This window comes from Myripristis murdjan, chromosome 5, assembly GCF_902150065.1.
Source record: "Myripristis murdjan chromosome 5, fMyrMur1.1, whole genome shotgun sequence".
Lineage (NCBI taxonomy): Eukaryota > Metazoa > Chordata > Actinopteri > Holocentriformes > Holocentridae > Myripristis > Myripristis murdjan.
The window spans coordinates 37327077-37348106 of record NC_043984.1 but is presented as its reverse complement, the minus strand read 5'-3'; the positions used below and the strand labels follow the sequence as shown (position 1 = coordinate 37348106).

The 21030-nt window shown below is 46.2% G+C and overlaps 1 protein-coding gene and 1 pseudogene across 1 annotated transcript in view; both read right to left on the bottom strand.

The window, feature by feature from the left end:
• The window catches only part of LOC115359093 (NACHT, LRR and PYD domains-containing protein 3-like), a 30036-nt pseudogene extending 23054 nt beyond the window's left edge, over window positions 1–6982 (bottom strand).
• The window catches only part of LOC115359332 (NACHT, LRR and PYD domains-containing protein 14-like), a gene marked incomplete at its 3' end in the record, with an annotated part of 845616 nt that overhangs the window by 160019 nt on the left and 664567 nt on the right, over window positions 1–21030 (bottom strand). The gene's annotated exons all lie outside the window — the stretch shown is intronic.

Here is a 21030-nt window from a genome sequence, read left to right as displayed (position 1 = left end):
AATCTATAGTTGGACCAAGACCTCGATGATGGTGTCCTCTATACGTTCTGTGGAATTACCACAATAAATATCAGATTCCCACAGACGGAGGCCATTTGGACCCCTGCATGTTGAAATAATGTTCAATATCATCACTCAAGTTCACAGTTTTTCACTTCAACACACAAGGACTGTGTGAAAATACAGTTTGACAACAATTTGAGATGTAAGCCTGTAAAACTCCTGTTCAGCTAACAGAATATTACATGTTCACACATCATGAAAAAGTGCAGTCTGACCTGAGAGTCTTCAGTCTGCAGTTTGGACTCTCCAGTCCAGCAGACAGCAGCTTCACTCCTGAATCCTGCAGGTCGTTCTCACTCAGGTCCAGCTCTGTCAGATGGGGGTTGGACTTCAGAGCCAAGGCCAGAGAAGCACAGCAGCTCACTGACAACCAGCAGTGCCTCAATCTGAATGAAGAATAAAAAATAAAGTATAAGACAAGAAGAGTGCAGATCTGTGTCAGGCCTCCCTCACAGAGCTGCGTCTGATTGGCTGCTTGTCTCTGAAGAGCAGCAGCCTGACAGGTGAAGCTCAAACCACTTCCTGTCTTTTAGGAATGGAATGAGTCTTGTGCTGTATCTTCATGCAAGCATGGGCTCAACATTTTCCTCCAATCAGGGCGCTGCATAACAGAGTCAACACCGGTTAAAGGGGATTCAAACTTCCTGTCAGTCATTCCATTTCCATAATTCCAGATTTGAAGCGTCACTCCTCAGTGAACTGGCTCCTTGTGCTCTGAGAGCTTTTTCTACTTCAGTATCTAGTTATTATTATGGATTTTTCATGTTTTCTAGCAGCCTGCTCACACTGATACAGATATTCATTTTGTAATAAACTGAAAATACTAAACAATAATAGGCTAATTATTCCTAAATAAATGAATATGTTGGTATTGTAAAGTCTGCTCCCCACAGTGTCTGATTAAAAACATTCTGGCCTTTGGACAAATGGAGTTGATGAGCCCTGATGTGTTTGATTTTCTTCCACAAACACAGCAGAGATCTGGAACCGACGGCTCAGCAGCTCTTTTTGATAGAAGTCATGTGGCTCTGACAGAAACCGAGTTTCAAACACACAAACACTCAAATCTAAACTAAGAATAAGGTGTCTGTCTGTCTGTCTGTCTGTCTGTCTGTCTGTCTGTCTGTCTGTCTGTCTGTCTGTCTGTCTGTCTCTCTCTCTCTCTCTCTCTCTCTCTCTCTCTCTCTCTCTCTCTCTCTCTCTCTCTCTCTCTCTCTCTCTCTCTCTCTCTCTCTCTCTCTCTCTCTCTCTCTCTCTCTCTCTTCGCTGTTAACACATTGTTAACTTGAAAGACTGTAACCTTCGGTTTACTCGTTTTGTTTAAAGATTGTTTGACTATCGTTATTAAGTGGATGCCTTTGTTTTGCTAGTTTTGAGAGTTAATTTGGCATCAGTGTTGTGTTCCTAGCCACTAGTCATTTTATTTATTTACCTGTGTTTGGGTTTTGTGTGGCGGCCCGTGTGTGTAAATTTGTTTTAAGCAGGTAAGTTTAGTGTAGCTTAGCCAGGTTATTTTTTTGTTGTTGTTTGGAACAGGTAGGTTAGAATTTCTTTTGTTACAGAGCAGGCTAGTGTGGTGTATTTTGTGTATGTTTTGCTCTGTATTTTTGTATTTGTTCCCCTGTTTTCCCCTTATTGTGTCCATTATTTACCCCCAAGCGCTACAAATAAACGGCGGTACTCGCCATTTACGCCATCTTTGTTGCTTCCCTTTATATCCCTAGACATTTCCATCTTTAGGGTTGTAACAAACGAGTCAACTTCGGTCTCTCTCTCTCTCTCTCTCTCTCTCTCTCTCTCTCTCTCTCTCTCTCTCTCTCTCTCCTGACACATGAGACGGTTGTTAGTTTCTTGTCAAACCTCACAAAGCACGCATGCATCCATGATACAGAACCTGACCAACCATCCTCACAAAAACTAAAATAACCAGCAGCCCCGACTTTAAAAAAGCACAACATGAACTTCACAGCAATATCAGCCTTATAGACATTTAGTGCTGCTATATGATTCAAACAATATCCATATATTTATGTCATCATTAAAAAGTGCAGTCTGACCTGAGAGTCTCCAGTCTGCAGTTTGGACTCTCCAGTCCAGCAGACAGCAGCTTCACTCCTGAGTCCTGGACCCAGTAGTTCTCACTCAGGTCCAGCTCTGTCAGATGGGGGTTGGACTTCAGAGCCGAGACCACGATTTCACAGTGAGTCTTTGAGAGTCGACAGTCAGAAAATCTGTAATTACAGATTTAATGTCAAGTCTGTGATTTTCTTGTGTTTATATAGTGTTATATTATAGTAATATTAAATTGTATTACAGGATACAATTTTTTTGAAAGGTGCTTCATGTATAATATCAGAAGAAACCAAGCAGTAGAAACCTGATGCTCAAGTTCAATTACACAGCAAAAACTCTTATTTTGAAGTATTGTAGGGGTGAGCTGCTATGGGCACCACCATCATGTTGCCTCCTTTTTACCCTGGACTGCCTGAAGTATATTTTTTCTCTCAGAATCAATCCTTTACCCTGAATATTTAGAGAACTACATATCTTTATTGTATTTCTGATGGTGTCAGGTATGGAAGCAGCTCTTCACTGTTTGGATAATGTTGATTTCACATCAGGACTAACCGAGCCTTCCTGCAGTTTCTCACAGCTGGGATCAGTCTCAGTCGTCCCTCATCTGATGTGTTGTACGCCTCCACGTCCAACTCATCCAGAACCTCCTCTGACATCTGCAGCATGTAGGCCAGAGCTGAGCACTGGAACACAGAGAGTCTCTTCTCTGATCTGTTCTCTGACTTCAGGAACTCTTGGATATCCTGATGTACTGAGAGGTCATTCATCTCCATCAAACAGTGGAAGATGTTGATGTTTCTGTCAGGTGAGACACTGTAGGTGTTCATCTCCTTCAGGTTATTGATGACTCTCTGGATGTCTTCTGGTCTGCTCTCTGTCTGACCCAGCAGGCCTCCTAAGAGCCTCTGGTTGGACTCCAGTGAGAGGCCATGAAGGAAACGGACAAAGAGGTCCAGGTGACCATTTATGCTCTGCAGGGCTTTACACATGACTGTCCTCAGGAAGATATCCAGCGATGGCTTTTTGTCATCACATTCTCCCCTCATGACTCTGGCCAGTACCTCTGTGTTCCTGTTGGTGTAGCAGTGGAAGATGTAGACGGCAGCGAGAAACTCCTGAATGCTCAGATGAACAAAGCAGTAGACTTTTCTCTGGAAGAGCACACACTCGGTTTTGAAGATCTCTGTGCACACTCCTGAGTACACCGAGGCCTCTGTGACATCAAGACCACACTCCTCCAGGTCTTCTTGGTAGAACATCAGGTTGCCTTTCTCCAGATGTTCAAACGCCAGCCTGCCCAGCTTCAGAAGAACTTCCCTGTCAGTCTCCATCAGCTCCTGCTGACTCCTGTCATGTCTCTCATCGTACTTGTGCTTCTTCCTCTGTGTCTGAACCAGCAGGAAGTGTGAGTACATCTCAGTCAGGCTCTTGGGCAGCTCTCCTCTCTGGTCTGTAGTCAACATGTGCTCCAGAACTGTAGCAGTGATCCAGCAGAAGACTGGGATGTGGCACATGATGTGGAGGCTCCTGGACGCCTTGATGTGTGAGATGATTCTGCTGCACAGCTCCTCATCACTGGATCTCCTCCTGAAGTACTCCTCCTTCTGGAGGTCAGTGAACCCTCGCACTTCTGTTACCCTGTCGACACATGTAGGAGGGATCTGATTGGCCGCCGCAGGTCTGGAAGTTATCCAGAGGAGAGCCGAGGGAAGCAGATTCCCCTTGATGAGGTTTGTCAACAGCACGTCTACTGATGATGTCTGTGTGACATCAGACACGACCTCATTGTTCTGGAAATCCAATAAAAACCTGCTTTCATCCAGGCCGTCAAAGATGAACACGACTTTACAGACGGCGAGCTTCTCTGCTGTGACCGTCTGTAATGTTGGGTGGAAAACACGGAGCAGCTGGAGAAGACTGTAGCGCTCATCTTTGATCAAGTTCAGCTCCCGGAACGAAAGCAGAACCACAAGACTGACATGTTGGTTTTCCAAGCCCTCTGCCCAGTCCAGAGTGAACTTCTGCACTGAGAAGGTTTTTCCAATCCCGGCAACGCCCTGCGTCACAACTACTCTGATGTGTGTGTCTTGGCCAGGTAAGGGTTTAAAGATGTCCTGGCACTTGATTGGAGTGTCACTGAGGGTCTCCATCTTGGATGTTGTCTCCAGCTGCCACACCTCATGTTGGGTATTAACCTCTTCACTCCGTCCCTGTGTGATGTAGAGCTCAGTGTAGATCCTGTTGAGGGGGGTTCCACTTCCTGCTGCAGCAGTTCCTTCTGTCACAAATTCACATCTCCTCCTCAGACTGATCTTATGCTCGTCTAAAACCTCCTGCAGACCGCCGTCCACTGGGCTGGTTTGACTGGGTGTCTGCAGTCCAGGTCTTGTTCTGGATCTTTTTCCACACTGGGGACAGGCAGGATCTCCTGATGGATCAGACTGGTCCCAGTCTGAGGTGATGCACCGTCTGCAGAACCAGTGTCCACAGCTGGTGGAGACTGGATCCCTCAGGAGCTCCTGACACAAAGCACAGCAGGACAGCTGCTCCTTCACATCACCTCGACTCCTCTTCCTGTCCCTGTGGAGATGAAAGCACTTTGTTTATGTTTAGACAACATTACGTTTTAACTGAAGTCTTAAAATCTAATAAAAAAAAGTAAAAAATAAACAATCATGACGATGGGACACTTGACATTTAGCCAAGGTTATTACAATTGTCATAACTGGTCTCTTATGTCACTTTCAGTGACTACATTTACATGGACTACAATATTCTAATATTAATGCAATTAAGATAGTATTTAGAAGAAGAAATGTCCATGTAAACAGCATGACATCCACTTTGACTTTTTGCAGCAGATTATGACAAATACAGCAATCCAAGAGATTGACAGCTCATGTTTTTTAGTGATTTTTATTGTGAATCCATAAAAGAAACGTTGACCAACAACAAAAGCAAAACATGTGAACAGTTTCTGGGTGAGGAGGAAACTCGCTGCAACAAGCTTTCAACAAACAAAAGAGGACGACACCCCCTTGACTTAACCCTGAGATTAGTCACCATGGTTACTACTTCAGTCTACTACGACTAGACCCCATAACAAATGTCTGAATCCCCTCCACATCCAGGTGGGTCTTCATGCTGGGTTCCAGTGCTCCTGTCTGGTTCCATGACCAGAAGTCAGGCATTACAACACTCAGGCTGGACAATATGCTGATCTCCTGATCGATACTATCATCACACCTGGGAGCCGATCAATACATATTACAATTCTTAAGTATCCTCTTATCTTCGTAGTGTAAACGTGTCAGAAACTGGCCCTCCCTGTCAGTCTGTCTGGAGAAGCAGAGCTCCTCTGAACGGCCTCGCTCTCTAGTTTGTGTCTGTAAAGTCTGATGAGGCTGTGATTCTCCTAGAGGTCACTAGAGGTCATTTTCTCCAGCGACGTCCAGTTTGACAAAAGTCTCTGGCTGCAGTGAAATGGCTGCTATGGGGGCCAACATCATCACACAGGAATCAAATGTGGCTCATTGAATCCACAAGAGTCTCAGCTTTCCAGTCAAAGCCAACTGATGCAGCTCCAAGACTGTTTAGGCCCCAGTCTGCACAAACACACACCAGAGGTTTAAAAAAAAAAAAAAAAAAACCCCTAAAATTTAGTCCAAGTTAGAAACAATATTTTTCCCAGAGAGTTCTCAGGTTCTGTAAATGCATTGTGAAAATAATACAGCAATGTGTTGATCCTTGTGTTTTTTACCTTGAACCTTGATGTTGAAATGAAAAGGTACTTTTGAATAATTAAGTATTTTTAAAAGAGATTACTTTAACTCAAGTAAAAAACTGACTGAGCAACTTCCACTGGCAGAGCAGTGATATTTAACCAGGAGGATCTACACTTTAACTCAAGTCATGTGTGTGTGTGTGTGTGTGTATGTGTGTGTGTATGTGCGTGTGTGTGTGTGTGTGTGTGTGATGTGAGCCATGGTGCATCAGTCTGAGCAGCACAGGATCAGATTTATCTGTCAGTCAGTGTGAATCTAAACTTCAGACACAGGTGTGTGAAGAACTTGTGAGTGCAGGTGCAAGTGGAAATGTTCTCAGGTGTTTTGGTGCAAAACATCAAACAGCATCATAGTTTGTGGAAAACAGCACAGAGCCAGATGTGTTTTGGTTGAACAGCTGGATTGCAGAGCAGGGAGCAGTCATTTCTCTCTTTACAGTCTCTTTTCTTGATCTCCTCACTACTTGCTCTGCTATATAATCTCATGTCATCATATTCCATCAGGCTCACAGTCTGACAGCTGTCTTACTTTGTGTCTGAAGGTCCAGGTCCATCACTGAAGCCTGGAGGTCGATCTTTAGACCAGTCACTCTTCATGGACAGACAGCTGGACACTGCAGACTCTGCTCTGTGGCAGGAACCTCTGGAAACACAAATGTTTGAAACATGTTATTAGTTCTTGTAAATCAGGGCTCCAGACTAACTTTTCCACTGGCAGCACTGGTGCTCCCAGCTTTCCCAGTCGCTCCCAGCAGCTCATGATTTGGTCTCAGCCTTTTTTTGTGAGGGGGGGGGTCCAGCTAAAAGAGCGGATGTGGCTCATGATCTGAAGCATCAGTTTTGGGGTCACGTCTACTTTCTCCATGAGCCACAAACAGATTTCACAAGAAAACAGTGAACACACACTGCTCTCTGACAGCTGTCTTACTTTGAGTCTGAAGGTCCAGGTTCAGCACTGAAGTCTGGAGGCTTTCCTTTAGACCGGTCACTCTTCATGGACAGACAGCTGGACACTGCAGACTCTGCTCTGCCCTCCTCGTCCTCCACACAGTCACTCATCTTCTGATTTAAGTCAGTCTAAGAGGTGCAAACACACACACACACACACACACACACACACACACACACACACACCAGAGGGATGATATATGGGTTGATGTCCTAGTTTCCTATTGGACAACAGGCATTAACTGTATTAAATGGAGTCAGTGCAGCTGCACATAAATAATGTGTGTTTCAACATATTTTTGTGGAAACGTCACAGTTATTTTGTTGCTATTTTATATTAAGTATATATTTATAATACGTTTTTTTGTTTTTTTTTCCTTCTTCATTTCAAATACTGTTATTTTGCAAATGTATGTCTTATTTTTTAATTTTAATTTAATTTTTTTGGTCACTCTTTACACTGATCTCATTTTTTTTTATTAACGTCTTGCTAATTATTTGTTGTATTTTTTGTTTTGCTGATTTGCTCATTATTTTTCCTCATGTCTCAGAAAATAATAAAGTGAATTTACGCAGGTGACAGAGGGTTAATAATACACACACTGAAACACACACACACACACACACACACACACACACACACACACACACTCCTCCTTACTCACTTTGCTGACTTGTGAATGTCGTCTTTTTTACTGAATAGATTTTACACTCACAGAAAAATAAAGACATCAAAAAAGAATTATCTAAAATCTCAGTGTCTGAATATTTTCCCAGAGCAACAGCAGTCATCCCTACATTAACCATATTGAGGTATTTGGTCAAAATATTTTACGATATTTGATTTAGTCTCTATCACCCAGCCCCAACCTTACAGTGAAATTTGACATTTTAATTTGAAGTTGTCATGGCGACCAGTTTCATGCATGCAGCGTTTGGTCTTTGTAAAGGAGCCGGGAGCCGCTGATGATCTGCACAAATAAATGCAGATTCACAAATAATTTGTGAAGCACAAATTCCCTTTAGGAATGCCCAAATGAAAGAGTGTGAATGCAGCAAAGCTCATGGACATGTTTCCTGTTTCTGTCCAATCCAGAGGCTGCGTTCCAGACGCTGCGCTCACCAGCAAATCCTGGTGACGTCATGAAACCTGCAAATCTTTCTTTCAGTAGTTTTGGTGGCGCACCGTGTTCCCTTCATGTCTTTTTCTTGTTGTTGTTCTCAGAGAACAGAGCCTCAGCAGAAAAACACAAACTCCTTTCCATCAAAGCTTCAAAGCAGATGATGCTTTCTTGTTAAGGAGCCACAGGTTTGGCCCTTATTCTCTTTTCTGTGTTGAGGGACCAGAGGCCTGTTCTCACCCTGACAAACAGGAAACACTTTGCTTTCTGTTCAGGCTGGAAAAAGAAAAAGCCACAGGCCTGTTCAGGGCCCTGGGAACCAGAGGCGGTCCTGGCTAGTTTTGCGCCCTGGGCGAACCATCCCCCACCCCCCCACCCCCACCACATCAGGCCTATCATTTGTTAACATCCTATTAACTAAGAATAACACACTAGAAATTACTCATAAAGCTATATCACATATAGCTTACAAAATGTCATGTCAGTGTATAGGAAGTTATTTAGGTTACCATAGACCCACATATAGTAAAAAAAATTAAAAATTCCACAGTCAGGACGTATTGTTTACCAAATCCACAGACTAACAGGCCAATGTGAACTTGCACTTGTTGTGTTGCAAACACAAACTAGCCTATGGGTGAAATTAATTCCATGACATGATGCCTAAAATTCTAATAGTTGCTAGTTCAGCAAAACTACAAACCAAAAAAAAAAAAAAAAAAAAAAAAAACTTCTGTGGCTAAGTGGCAACATATTAGCAAGAGGCTAATAAATAGGGTATAGGCTACCGTTTCATTACATGCACAATTAACGTCATGCATAGAGACTTGCATACCTTTATCTTTTGAACATTTCTCCTCTTCTTCTCTCCTTTTCTTTCTGAACTGGGCACCTGATGGTTTTTTTGGCCTTTTGTCCATGATACTCCATTGACTTCAGTCCGCCAAACACCAGGGGCTCTAGTTTCCCGGGGCAGCGCGGGGTGGCGCAGTGAGGCGAACCCCGCGCAGAGCTAGTTTCGACCGGCGAAGCGGGAGAGGCGGACAGTCTCCAAGTTTCACAGGCGGAGGTTCGCCGAGATGGGAGTGGTGGCGCAGCGGGGGGAGGTGCCGACAGATTCGGCTTGGCGCAGTGACAGTTTCGTGCCAAAAGGCTTCGCCGAGGTGCGCCAAAAGCTCGCCATCTGAAACCACGTCTACTTTCAGCGCAAGGCGGAGCGGAGCTGGCGCAGTGGAAGTTTGGCTGCCTGGCGCACATCACCAAAACCTCACAATCAGCACAAACGGTGCCAATCTCCTTTGATCTGACATCAGCTGTGACGGGACAGTTGATATGGAGATATATGTATGTGCTGATTGTGATCGTAGCATTGAATAGTGTTTATTTCGGTATTTATTGCATCGTTCATGTGCCTGACATTCCGGAAGCCTGCCTGTGAGGTTTTGGTGACGTGTCTGCACAGCTCGCCTGTCTCCGCTCCGCGCCTGTCTCCTGAGCTCCGCTCCGCCTGCGGCAGTAGACCTCCATGTCAGCTGTGTAAACTTTCATTACGCCTTCACGCAGCGCATTTTAAAGGCGAGGACAGGGGCTCATTTGATTGGTTAAATGTGAATCGGCTGTGTCAAACCCACTCCACACCTTCTCTCCTCCCCTCCGCCGGTAGGAGGGATGGCGGAGTACTTGCGCCACCGAGAACGGCGTGCCAAACTTGGAAAATCTGCCTGGCCACACCCAGTTGGCGAAGCGCATCTGCGCTACGCCCCGCCTCGCCAGGTCTGCGAAACTAGAGCCCCGAGAGTCAAGACTGACGTGATGTAAATAAATTCACGCAGACACAGGCACAGATTCGTGTTTTGTTGTTGTTGTTGTTGTTGTTGTTGTTTGGCATTTTCACATAACCCAATAAATTACATGTAGCTATAAGGGGTCTATATTAATTTTATGAATGAAATACAATTTATTTGGAAGCAGCAGTTTGTGTTGTTTGGCCTGGGATCTTTCATATCAGAGGTTAGTCTATCCCCCGCCCCCCTCCCCTTTGCTTTTCCTGAGACTCAACCTGCGCACGGCCTCTGCAGTCGCAAGTTGATCCCCCGCGCCCCTCCCCTTTGCCTTTTCTTCTGACACACACGACCTGTATACATGACTCTCAGCAGCAAGTTGACGTGATAGTAGGGGCGCCTTAGCGCCCACTGCACCAACTTGACATGGAAATGAGCGATATTAGTCTAGAAACGATTTTTTTTTTTTTTTTTTTTTTGCGGACGCACTTTTTTTTTTTTTTTTTTTTTTTTTTAGACGGCGCTTGTGCGCCCCCAAATAGATTGCGCCCTGGGCGGTTGCCCACATTGCCCATAGCAAAAACCGTCCCTGCTGGGAACACAGGGGGCCTGCTCACTTTGAAAACTATTAATAGATTTGATTTGATTTTTAAAATTAATTTAGGCTATTCATTTATTCATTTTCCAGTGTCGGGTTTCACACATACAGATCAGTCTGTATTTCCTGTGGAATAAACGGAATTAAACGGCTTTAAAAACGTGCTGTCTGACGGATAGAACTGGCTAACATTTGTTTTTACCGCCTGATGAGATTTTTTTTTTCATCACCACAAAGAAAATGATCATCACTGCTTTACTTTTTACATTTATTTAACAGATGAACTCAACAGTGAAAAATGCAGCTTGAAAATGGCGTCGGACAGAAGTAGAGACTCACAGCAGAAGCAGAAGTTTCTTTCTTTCTTTCTTTCTGTCTTTCTTTCTTTCTCTCTTCTTGGACTTGAACTCAAAGATAAACAGAAATCCTCTCCTGCCGTCTGAACGTGTGCAGCTCTTCTACATCATGACAGTGGGACAGTCCAACATTAATGATGATAATGAGCCTCCTGGTCGCGGCTCGTCCAAACCTTCAACCAAAGTTTCACTTTAACTTGTGCTGCGTTCACGTCCTCATCGGGCTCATGGGAGAATTCAGCAGCTCCCACCTGCATCCCTGCGCTTTGGGACTGTGGACGTCATGAGATTATAATCTGATGCCGTGAAGGCTTTGGCCAGTAAACTCACACTGCTCACTGTTTCATTTAAACCCCCGCAGAGGAAAACAAAGCATCTGGGGACAAAATCTCCTCAGACGGGACTTTTACTTTGAAATGTTCCGCTGTGGCCCGCTGAGGTTTTAACAGAGCAGGTTGGTTTTCGTTCACAGAAAACTCCGTGCCGTGAGCTGACACTTTGAAACGTCACTTCGTGTTAAATCCCGACTTTACTGGACGATTTGGTGAGGCGTTCACGTGCACTTCCTGCCGGGAGGCTGAACTGTCTGATAATCCCGACACCACCCGAACACGGCACGACTCAGATGACGTCACATGCTCACCTCTGATTTTCTGTGTGTGTGTGTGTGTGTGTGTGTGTGTGTGTGTGTGTGTGTGTGTGTGTGTGTTCAGATGTTTGTTTGTTTGTTTTCCTCTTCTTTCTCAGTTGGTTCTTGTTTCGCTGAAAAGGCTCTGAGCCGCTCCTCTGTCATCAGTGGCGCTTTGTCTCCATCTAGTGGCGAGAACACGGAACGACACGCTGACTCCCTCCTGCCTGTTACACACTGGAGGGATTACAGTTTTTCTCAATTGCTTAGACACAATACCTGGAACAACTCACCATTTTCTCAAATCTTCACACACAATTCTAAAAACTCACACCCAACGGTACAAACATCCAACTTCTGGGTCCCAATTAGTTTTTACCCTCAGACAACACACACAAGCTGTCAAAACACACACTACATGAGTGTTTGTTACACACTGGAGGGATTCATTCAAAACGCTGCCACCAAAATGTCCACAATAGGTTTTATTCACAGTATTTCCATATTCAGCACATATACAGGTTCAGCATCAGCATGATCTTGTCTCCGGTCAGGGTCAGGCCATAGTATTTCATCAACATCACACATTATGTCTGCTCTTGCCAGGCAGCGTGGGAAATATCCCCTTCACTTCAAACACAGTACTGTGTGTATTGGACTGAAAGATGGGCCTTTACTCTACATACTAGAACATTTCTGTGTTGTATAGCAATAACCTGCACATATTGGAATCGTTGCTCCTTAACCCTGTCAGAGTTCCTCTCAAAAGGCACACGGTGAAGTTGCTTCATCCTCCTCCTCTTCCTCTTTGTTGTCCACCAGCCTCAGCATGGTTGTGATCCACTGTTCCAAAGCACATGAAGAAGCCTCCAGGCCTCCAGGTCCTATTTACTGACCCACAGTTCTGACTGGTGTGTTAACAGTTTTTAGGCTGAGTGTTTGCACTTGGAGAAAGGTGTGGTCTCTGAGTTTAGGTCATGATAACTTGAGTTAATTATATTGAGAGCATGTGTTTGCTGAATGAACACAGTGCAGTGAATGATTTATCTGGCTGCTTTTGTGTAAGGTTTTGCAGAAAGAGTTTTGGATATTGAAACATGTGGAAACAGGTGAATTGTGTTTATGGTTATGGGAAATGTGTGTGTGCTTCTGGGAATGATGAAAAGGTTTGGGTTTTTGTGCCACAGGAACCAGTTTTTGTGTTTTAGCAATCGAGAAAAACTGTATTAGGCTGACACAGGAGTGTAATTATGTACACACACACACACACACACACACGCACACACACACACACACACACACACCTAAAACTGCGTTAACTCTAGACCAGTCTGATGTTGTATGTGTTTGTGTGAATCTCCGTCTGGCTGTGAAATAAAGTGAATAAAGTGCTGAGGTGTCGACCCTAACCCTAACCCTAACCCTAAGCTGCAGGGAGTTTCATCAGATGAGTTAGTCAGACGTGTTCTGCAGCATGTGGGAGAGCTGCAGGGACGGCAGCAGGAGTGTGGGCCTTTCCAGCGATGCCACTCACCAAGAAACATCAGCTTGTGTTTTGGCACAGAGACAGAAGAGGAAGAGTCGCTCCTGATGCCTTCAGAGCACGAGCACAGAAAAGTGAGGATGTTCACTAGTCTGGGGTTTTCAGCACATCGAGTTAGAAACTTAGAGGACTTTAATTTGATGGAGCCAGGCTAACGGCTCCCATTGACTTCAAGTGTTTATGCTAAGCTAATGGGAATTGCTACCCACAGGAACTGAACCACAAGGAAAAGGGGATTTTGCCCAAAACACTGCCGTATTCCTCATTCCTTTTTTTATTTGTGTATTGCCTGTTCTTACCTATTGCCTGTTCTCTTCTTGAAAATAATGTGCACATGCTTTGAGTCTGAATTTCTGTTTTTGTTGGTGTATTTAAAGTGGAGTGGCGTGCAGAGCTCCTACTGGACGTTTGGATCCACACAGAAACAGCACGACTCCAGAGAGCGAGCACAGCATATACCTTTAATCCTATGGACTGACACCAGGCGGGCGAGTCAGCTGCTCTCACTGTTGCTTTCTCTCTCTCTCTCTCTCTCTCTCTATCCCTCCCTCTCTCCCTCTCTCTCTCTTTGCCTTGTCACCACCAATCAGCATAATCCAGCCTTTCCACCTTAACTCCTCACAGCTCAGAGCAGGGAGTCAGGCAGTAACAGGTGGCCCTGAAGGGTCCGCTCCTCTGCCTGTCCTCATGTAGGTCGGCCCGCACACACACACACACACACACACACACACACACACACACTCGGCCAGCTCTCCCACACTCTCCACGCTCCATTAAGCCGAGCATGCAGCACGGTGGCCTTCTCCTGGTGAGGCTGCGGTGATGTTTTCGGCGAGCTGAGCTGCACCGCCGCTCTGTTTGGAGGCTGCTGACCCCGGAGGCTGTCAGGGTGCCAGGCGGGGGAGGGGGACGAGGAGGAGGAGGAGGAGGAGGAGGAGGAGGGGGTACAATGGGAGAGGGGAGAGAGCAGGCAGGGGAGGCTCCGGGCCGAGCCTAACCCCGGAGCAGACTGCTGGGAGAAAACCAAGAGCTAGAGCCTAAAGGAGAGAAAGGAAAAGGAAAAGGAAAAGGAAAAGGAAAAGTCTTGGCACCTGCTTCATCTGACCAGACAAACACAAACCTGACAAGCTTGAAGGATGGAGCATCTTATGGAAAGAAGGTAAACCCACTCACTGTTTTGCTGCTTGTCTCTCACGTCTGTGTTGGTTTACTTTCTGGGGACCCGAACACACCGATCAGCAGTCAGACTGGGAGGGAGCTGCTGCCCAACTTCAAAGGCAGCCTAAAACAGTCAAAAGGATGTTTTTTTCCCCCTCAGAGATTAGAAACTACATACGTAACTCAGGAGATATGATAACACACACCAGGTCCAATCAGCAGACAAAACAATGCACATGCAGGTAAAGCACACACAAGACACCTGAGTGAATTACTTTGAAAAGCTTTCAGTTTCTTGAGGTTGTAATATCTGAACAAAGAGGTGGTGACCTGCTGGCTGTTAGCTGTGCATGTGTGCTTTTTGAATTTGCAAAATACTGCTGCTAATTTTGCTTTCAGTGTTTTGTGTCAGTCCCCGGGGAGTACCGTAGATACAGCAGATGCGATCCTTTAAGAATCAGGGAAATCCTTCCATCTGGTGTTTTTTTTTTAAGCCGCTTGCAGAGTAGCTGGAGTTCACTGGAGTTTGCTCGTGGCTGTGAGGAGCAGCTCGCTGTTTCCACTCCACTCTCTCAGCCTTTACATTCTGTCAAGATTAAGACAGCACTGACTTTTATCAGACAGTCTGTTCTCAGGGGAAAACCTCATCGTTTTAGAGGCAAAGACGAGCATTCCTCAAATTCCAGGTGAGTTTCTGTTTAACTAGAGAAAGTTGGAAAGTGCCCGTGTCGGCCATCGAGACGTTGCGACATCATATTCAATCAGTTCTGGGCCGGGGATTCACAAATATTTGAGCTATGGGGCGCGACACACCTGTTATGTGGGTGTGTGTGTGTGTATGTGTTGGGTGTGTGTGTGTGTGTCTAAGAATCATGTACTAATGCTGTTCATGCTAAGGTATTAATTCATATGTTATTTAAGGGTTATTGTAGATATTATTAATATTAGTAAACGCCATAATAATCAGTAACTATCAGTTAATTAACCATTACAGCATTAACTAACATTAACTAACATTAATTGTTGTACTCTTATTGTGAAGTGTCACCAGCTGTTGTCATGACTGGAAGTTGTGTGTAAGTGCTGCTGAAGAAACACAATCCCCATGCTCCTGATGGGGGCGCTCTAATTAAAGGTCAAATTTTGGAAATTTGACAAGTTGTCACTAAATGTTTCTGTCATTTCCTTTCAGAAAACAAGCATCTGCTACCTGTCCTTCCCTGACTCCAACTCAGGTGAGTTCCTGTTTCAGCCTCTTATCTAACCACGCCTACAGATTGTGAGGTTTTCAGCAATCTTTTATTTGAAGCCACAATGTGCGACATGGATCTGATAAAACAGACATCAAGTTTGATGTGTGTGTGTAAGATGATCATACCGACTGAATCTTATTGGCTGTGATTCACATCAATATAAAGGAAAACATCATCAGCATACGTGATCACTCTGCACCGCTGTGGTGGTAAACAGTGACGCTCAGCAAGAATGGAGCCTCGCAATAGTGATTAATTTATTTATATTCATAATTAATATTGAGTGATATCAAAGTCCAGATGAAGAGGAAAAGGAGCCGGACCAGGTGGACCCGGTTGTTTTCTTCTTTGTTGGTATCCCAAACATTTCATTTTGCTTGTTTTACCTCCATCATCGGGTTTAGCTCCAGTGTCGTCATTTCATGCAGCGTTCCTATTGGTCGGTTAGCAGATGTAGGTCCTAGCGGCAGTCACATTGTGAGATGGTTCTCCCGAATTGATGGCTCTGACGACGTGACAGTGGCCGTCTTTGAACCTCTCTAACAGAGCGACGTAGGAGTTTCTTCCATGCTGGTCGCCTTTCATCTGGGACAGAACAAAACCCCACAGTGTTTATCTGCCTTCATGCTGTGTTTCAGTCAAAGCTGGAAGTCCGAAATTCTCAGCTGGAAGGATGTAATTCTCAGACTCAGGTTTTGGGAGGACTACAAACACGTAAAAGGAATGCTTCAACATTTTGGGCAAAATCTCCTTTTTCCTGACTTCCCCAGACTGAGACCAGATGTTGGACACCATTTCCACCTCTGTACGTCCAGTGCTTCAGTTCCTATGGGTAGCATTTTGTGTTAGCTTAGCATAAAGACTTGTAGTCTATGGACGTTGTTAGCCTGGCTCCATCAAAGTGAAAAAATAAACCTTTGAACAGCTCTGAAGCTGTCTTATTTGCACAGCGGATGGTGTGGATTTGAAATATTTTTGACTGAGCAGCTCGTACAGGTGATCCAACGCTTCAGCCGTTTCCCTGGATGAACTTTTTCCACCGTGTGAAGCCGCATCATACCTTTGGTGAGGTAGCGGGTTGCAGCAGTGGTGCATTTATTCCACCTTGCACGTTTCTGTTATATTTTGCTGATTTGGCAAATGCACCGTTAGCTGTCAGCAGGTGGCCTCTCCCTCCCCAGCTGATACGAGTCAGGTGGAGCAAACTGTGCCGGGTGATGGACTCTGAGGTGAGACTGCAAACTTGTGGCGTTGCGGCTCTCAGTCATCACCTGCTCGTGGCGGTTACGGCGTATGGCTTCTTTTAAATCCTTTGGCTCGCCGTTTCCTCCAACTTTAAAGCCAAAATACTTCCAAACTGGCGAGCTCGTGTTCTTCTTTGAAACGAAATCCTCCGTGTCTGTATATTAAAGCGCTTTTGGTGGGGTCACATCATAACAGTTCTGTGTGCATTTTCTTAAAAAAAAAAAAAAATCTGAAGATGCCCTAACAGCTGTTAAATATTTGATTTTGTGAAAAATGCTGCAAATGACAGCAGCTGTTGTGATATTTGATCATATTGAATGCTGGGCCAAGCCGAACATCCACACAGAGTTTGGTTTTGTGGCGATGCGTCGTGTGAAAAGTGAGGGAGTGGAGGAGAAAACCGCACGGCCGCTCGCTCTGGGAAGCTTTTCGGCCGCCAGCGTGCCGGTGCAGCTGTGTGAGGACATCTGATCTGCAGATTAAATGGAGGCGGTTGTAATCAGTCTAATGCAAGAGGTAAAAAGACATTGTAGCATAGAGATTAGATTACACTAACACACACACACACACACACACACATTGCTGGGGAGACTACATTGAGTTTTGGATACTCTGTTTGTGTATTTGCACCTTTTATATTTATGTAAGTGTGAATATGTGTGTGTGTGTGTGTGTGTGTGTGTGTGTGCTTGCTGTGACTAAGCAGGCTGCTGTGCTGACAGGCCTGCTGTCCTCAGGGTGAGCAATACACACAACAGGATTAAGACAAACACTAACGGGGGCGCTATAAATAGGTGTGTGTGTGTGTGTGTGTGAGTGAGTGAGTGAGTGAGAGTGAGTTCAGGTTCAAGTTGGAGGAGGGTGATGATCATCTCTCTCTTCTCTGCAGCTGCTAACACACAGATTGATTTTTAGAGGTGCTCCCACACTGTCAAGTAAACAGAAGTGCGGTGCAGAAAAACGGAAGTTTGACTGTTTGCTTCCACGTTCCAGAATGAGGTGCATACAGCTCCCGATCAACAGCTGTGTTTTAGAGTTAGGGCACTCACGTTAGGCCCGGGTTTTCCGTATTAGTCCAGTCATTTTCTGAAAAAACCTCGGACAAATTGCAAGAGAACCAAACTCAGCTGATTTTATATCCTCAGTTTGTCCTGAGTGAGGGGAAAAAAGTCCCAAGAAATTTCATTGGTGGAAACTTTTGAAAATCACCTCTATATGACCATATAATGCCAACAAACAGCCTTTTAACACACAGGTTACTATAGGTTCAGAATTACTATATATATAGTAACCTTGAATTAAAAGGTTACTATATATATAGTAACCTTTTAATTCACTGTTTAAATATCTGTTCTGGCATTTATTCCTTATATTCCTTATTAGCGCATATCAAATCAGATCATGTGTGATATTCATGTGTAAACAGAATAATTCAAAGAACTTGTAATTGACTTTTTTTCTTGTCTTTGTGTGTGTCATCAACTTGTGAATTTTTATAGTGATATCTGAAAGTAAATTTTGGAACCCCTTTCCCCTGTGTGTTAAAAACAGTGTTTTTTGGTAATATGTGGTCATATAGAGGTGATTTTCAAAACTTTCCATCAATGGGATTCCTTGGAACTTTTTTCCCCCTCACTCAGGACAAACTGAGGATCCAGAATCAGTTGAGTTTGCTTCTCTTTCAATTTGTCCTAGGTTGACCCCAGTATTGGCCTAAAATTACTGGACTATATCGTTCTGAAGCACGAACGCATCTAAGGAGGCTGCAGACTCTGCAACATGCAGCAGACGCCTTAAAGCAACGTCATGCAAGGGAGGGAACACGTTGAATTTAATGAAACATCTGGAGACACATGGAGTTTATTTAAAAGCTGAACAATGCACCGTGTTTGATAATCTACGTCATGACACCAGTTTATTGTTACCACATGTTACTTGTATTTATATTGTTTAAATATTTAAGTTAATATTGTGATAAAACCCAACCGATACCCAACCCTACACACCGCCTCCTGTATGTGGCGCTGGCTGCGCGACCTAGGAAGTAGTTTTTTCTGTTCTGGCGCACCTTTTCTCTGGCAGACAGCGCGGCAGCTTTTATAATAAATGCATGACTTTACTGCATTGTCTCTGCAAGAGCAGTGCATATCTCACGATGTCAGTCACCTAGATGTCTAAACACACACACCTCCTGTCTGTGTGGTACATCATTTGCTTCAGTTTACAACAGCATTGGTCTTCGATTGCAGAAAACAAGAAAAAAAAAATCTCATCTATTGTGGAAAGCAAAACCATCATATATCTGTGCCAGTCTTTAAACACACCTGGTTCTCCCAAAGTGGATCTCTCTCTCCATGATGGGGCTTTTTAAGGAGCCTCCAGTGAGCTTTGGCCTGGGATGGAAATGAAGCTGTTTTCTGTGTTTCAGTCATTTTTAGACTCGTCATGTCGCCCGGGACAAAATTATCGTTTAAACGTCCAAAACAGGACAGACATGTTTAGCTCGTGGCCCTTGGACACAGCTGAGTTTTGCTGCGTGGCCCCTGAGCCGTCTGAAGCTGAATGGCCCCTGAGCCGTCTGAAGCCGAATGGCCCCTGAGCCGCCTGAAGCCGAGTGGCCCCTGAGCCGTCTGAAGCCGCGTGGCCCCTGAGCCGCCTGAAGCCGTCTGAAGCCGCGTGGCCCCTGAGCCGTCTGAAGCCGTCTGAAGCCGCGTGGCCCCTGAGCCGTCTGAAGCCGCGTGGCCCCTGAGCCGTCTGAAGCCGCGTGGCCCCTGAGCCGTCTGAAGCCGAGTGGCCCCTGAGCCGTCTGAAGCCGAGTGGCCCCTGAGCCGTCTGAAGCCGTCTGAAGCCGCGTGGCCCCTGAGCCGTCTGAAGCCGCGTGGCCCCTGAGCCGCCTGAAGCCGTCTGAAGCCGCGTGGCCCCTGAGCCGTCTGAAGCCGTCTGAAGCCGAGTGGCCCCTGAGCCGCCTGAAGCCGCGTGGCCCCTGAGCCGTCTGAAGCCGCGTGGCCCCTGAGCCGTCTGAAGCCGAGTGGCCCCTGAGCCGTCTGAAGCCGTCTGAAGCCGCGTGGCCCCTGAGCCGTCTGAAGCCGCGTGGCCCCTGAGCCGTCTGAAGCCGCGTGGCCCCTGAGCCGTCTGAAGCCGCGTGGCCCCTGAGCCGTCTGAAGCCGCGTGGCCCCTGAGCCGTCTGAAGCCGTCTGAAGCCGTCTGAAGCCGCGTGGCCCCTGAGCCGTCTGAAGCCGCCTGAAGCCGCGTGGCCCCTGAGCCGCCTGAAGCCGCGTGGCGCCTGAGCCGTCTGAAGCCGCGTGGCCCCTGAGCCAACTGAAGCCGCGTGGCCCCTGAGCCGTCTGAAGCCGCGTGGCCCCTGAGCCGTCTGAAGCCGCGTGGCCCCTGGGCCGCCTGAAGCCGTCTGAATGGCCCCTGAGCCGTCTGAAGCCGCGTGGCCCCTGAGCCGTCTGAAGCGGTCTGAAGCCGCGTGGCCCCTGAGCCGTCTGAAGCCGCGTGGCCCCTGAGCCGTCTGAAGCCGCGTGGCCCTGAGCCGTCTGAAGCCGAATGGCCCCTGAGCCGCCTGAAGCCGCGTGGCCTCTGAGCCGTCTGAAGCCGCGTGGCCTCTGAGCCGTCTGAAGCCGCGTGGCCCCTGAGCCGCCTGAAGCCGCGTGGCCCCTGAGCCGTCTGAAGCCGCGTGGCCCCTGTTGTAGGTGATACGTGACGGGCTCGCGGCGTTGGGGGCGGAGCAGAGAGAGCGCTGACACTCCCACGGCGGCTCGCCAGCCGGCGGGACGTCCAGCAGCTGTGGTGTCGCTGCAGGCCTGCGAGCCCCTGAACGCACCATGATGCATGATGTCATGGAGGCTGAGCTCAGCTGGGGAATGCAGTGGGAAGTGTGTGTGTGTGTGTGTGTGTGTGTGTGTGTGTGTGTGTGTGTTGTCCTGTTCAGTGGTGTGCAGTAGCAGACTGTGTTTATGTGTCTGTTTCCTGCAGGAACATTAGTAAACAAAATTTAAAAAAAATTAAAGGTTGTCAGAAAATTGGCAAACAATTACAAGAATATTTGTACCTAAAAAAGAAATGAGAAAAAAAACTAAATAATTTCAAGAAATAATATAATAATAGATAATTAAAGTAATGACTTTGAACCCGAACACAGAGCAGATTGTGTCGGATGGGCTCTGCGGCTTCTTCAGCTTCAGTTTTGGCTCCAGACATGAAGAAGTGTGAAGGTCCTGCGTCAGACGATGGAATGTCTTGTTATCGCTCCCTGTCTCTCTCTCCCACACACACACACACACACACACACTCTCACAGCCCTCTCTGTGTGTGTGTGTGTGTGTGTGTGTGTGTGTGTGTGTGTGTGTGGGGTCATGTTGAGGTGACGACGGGGCAGTGACTCATCGCTCACTTCCCGTTTCCTGTTTCGTCCCCTTCCCCTTCCTGTTTGTCCAGAACGCTGGGCCGCATGCAGACGTCGTCGCTGCTGTG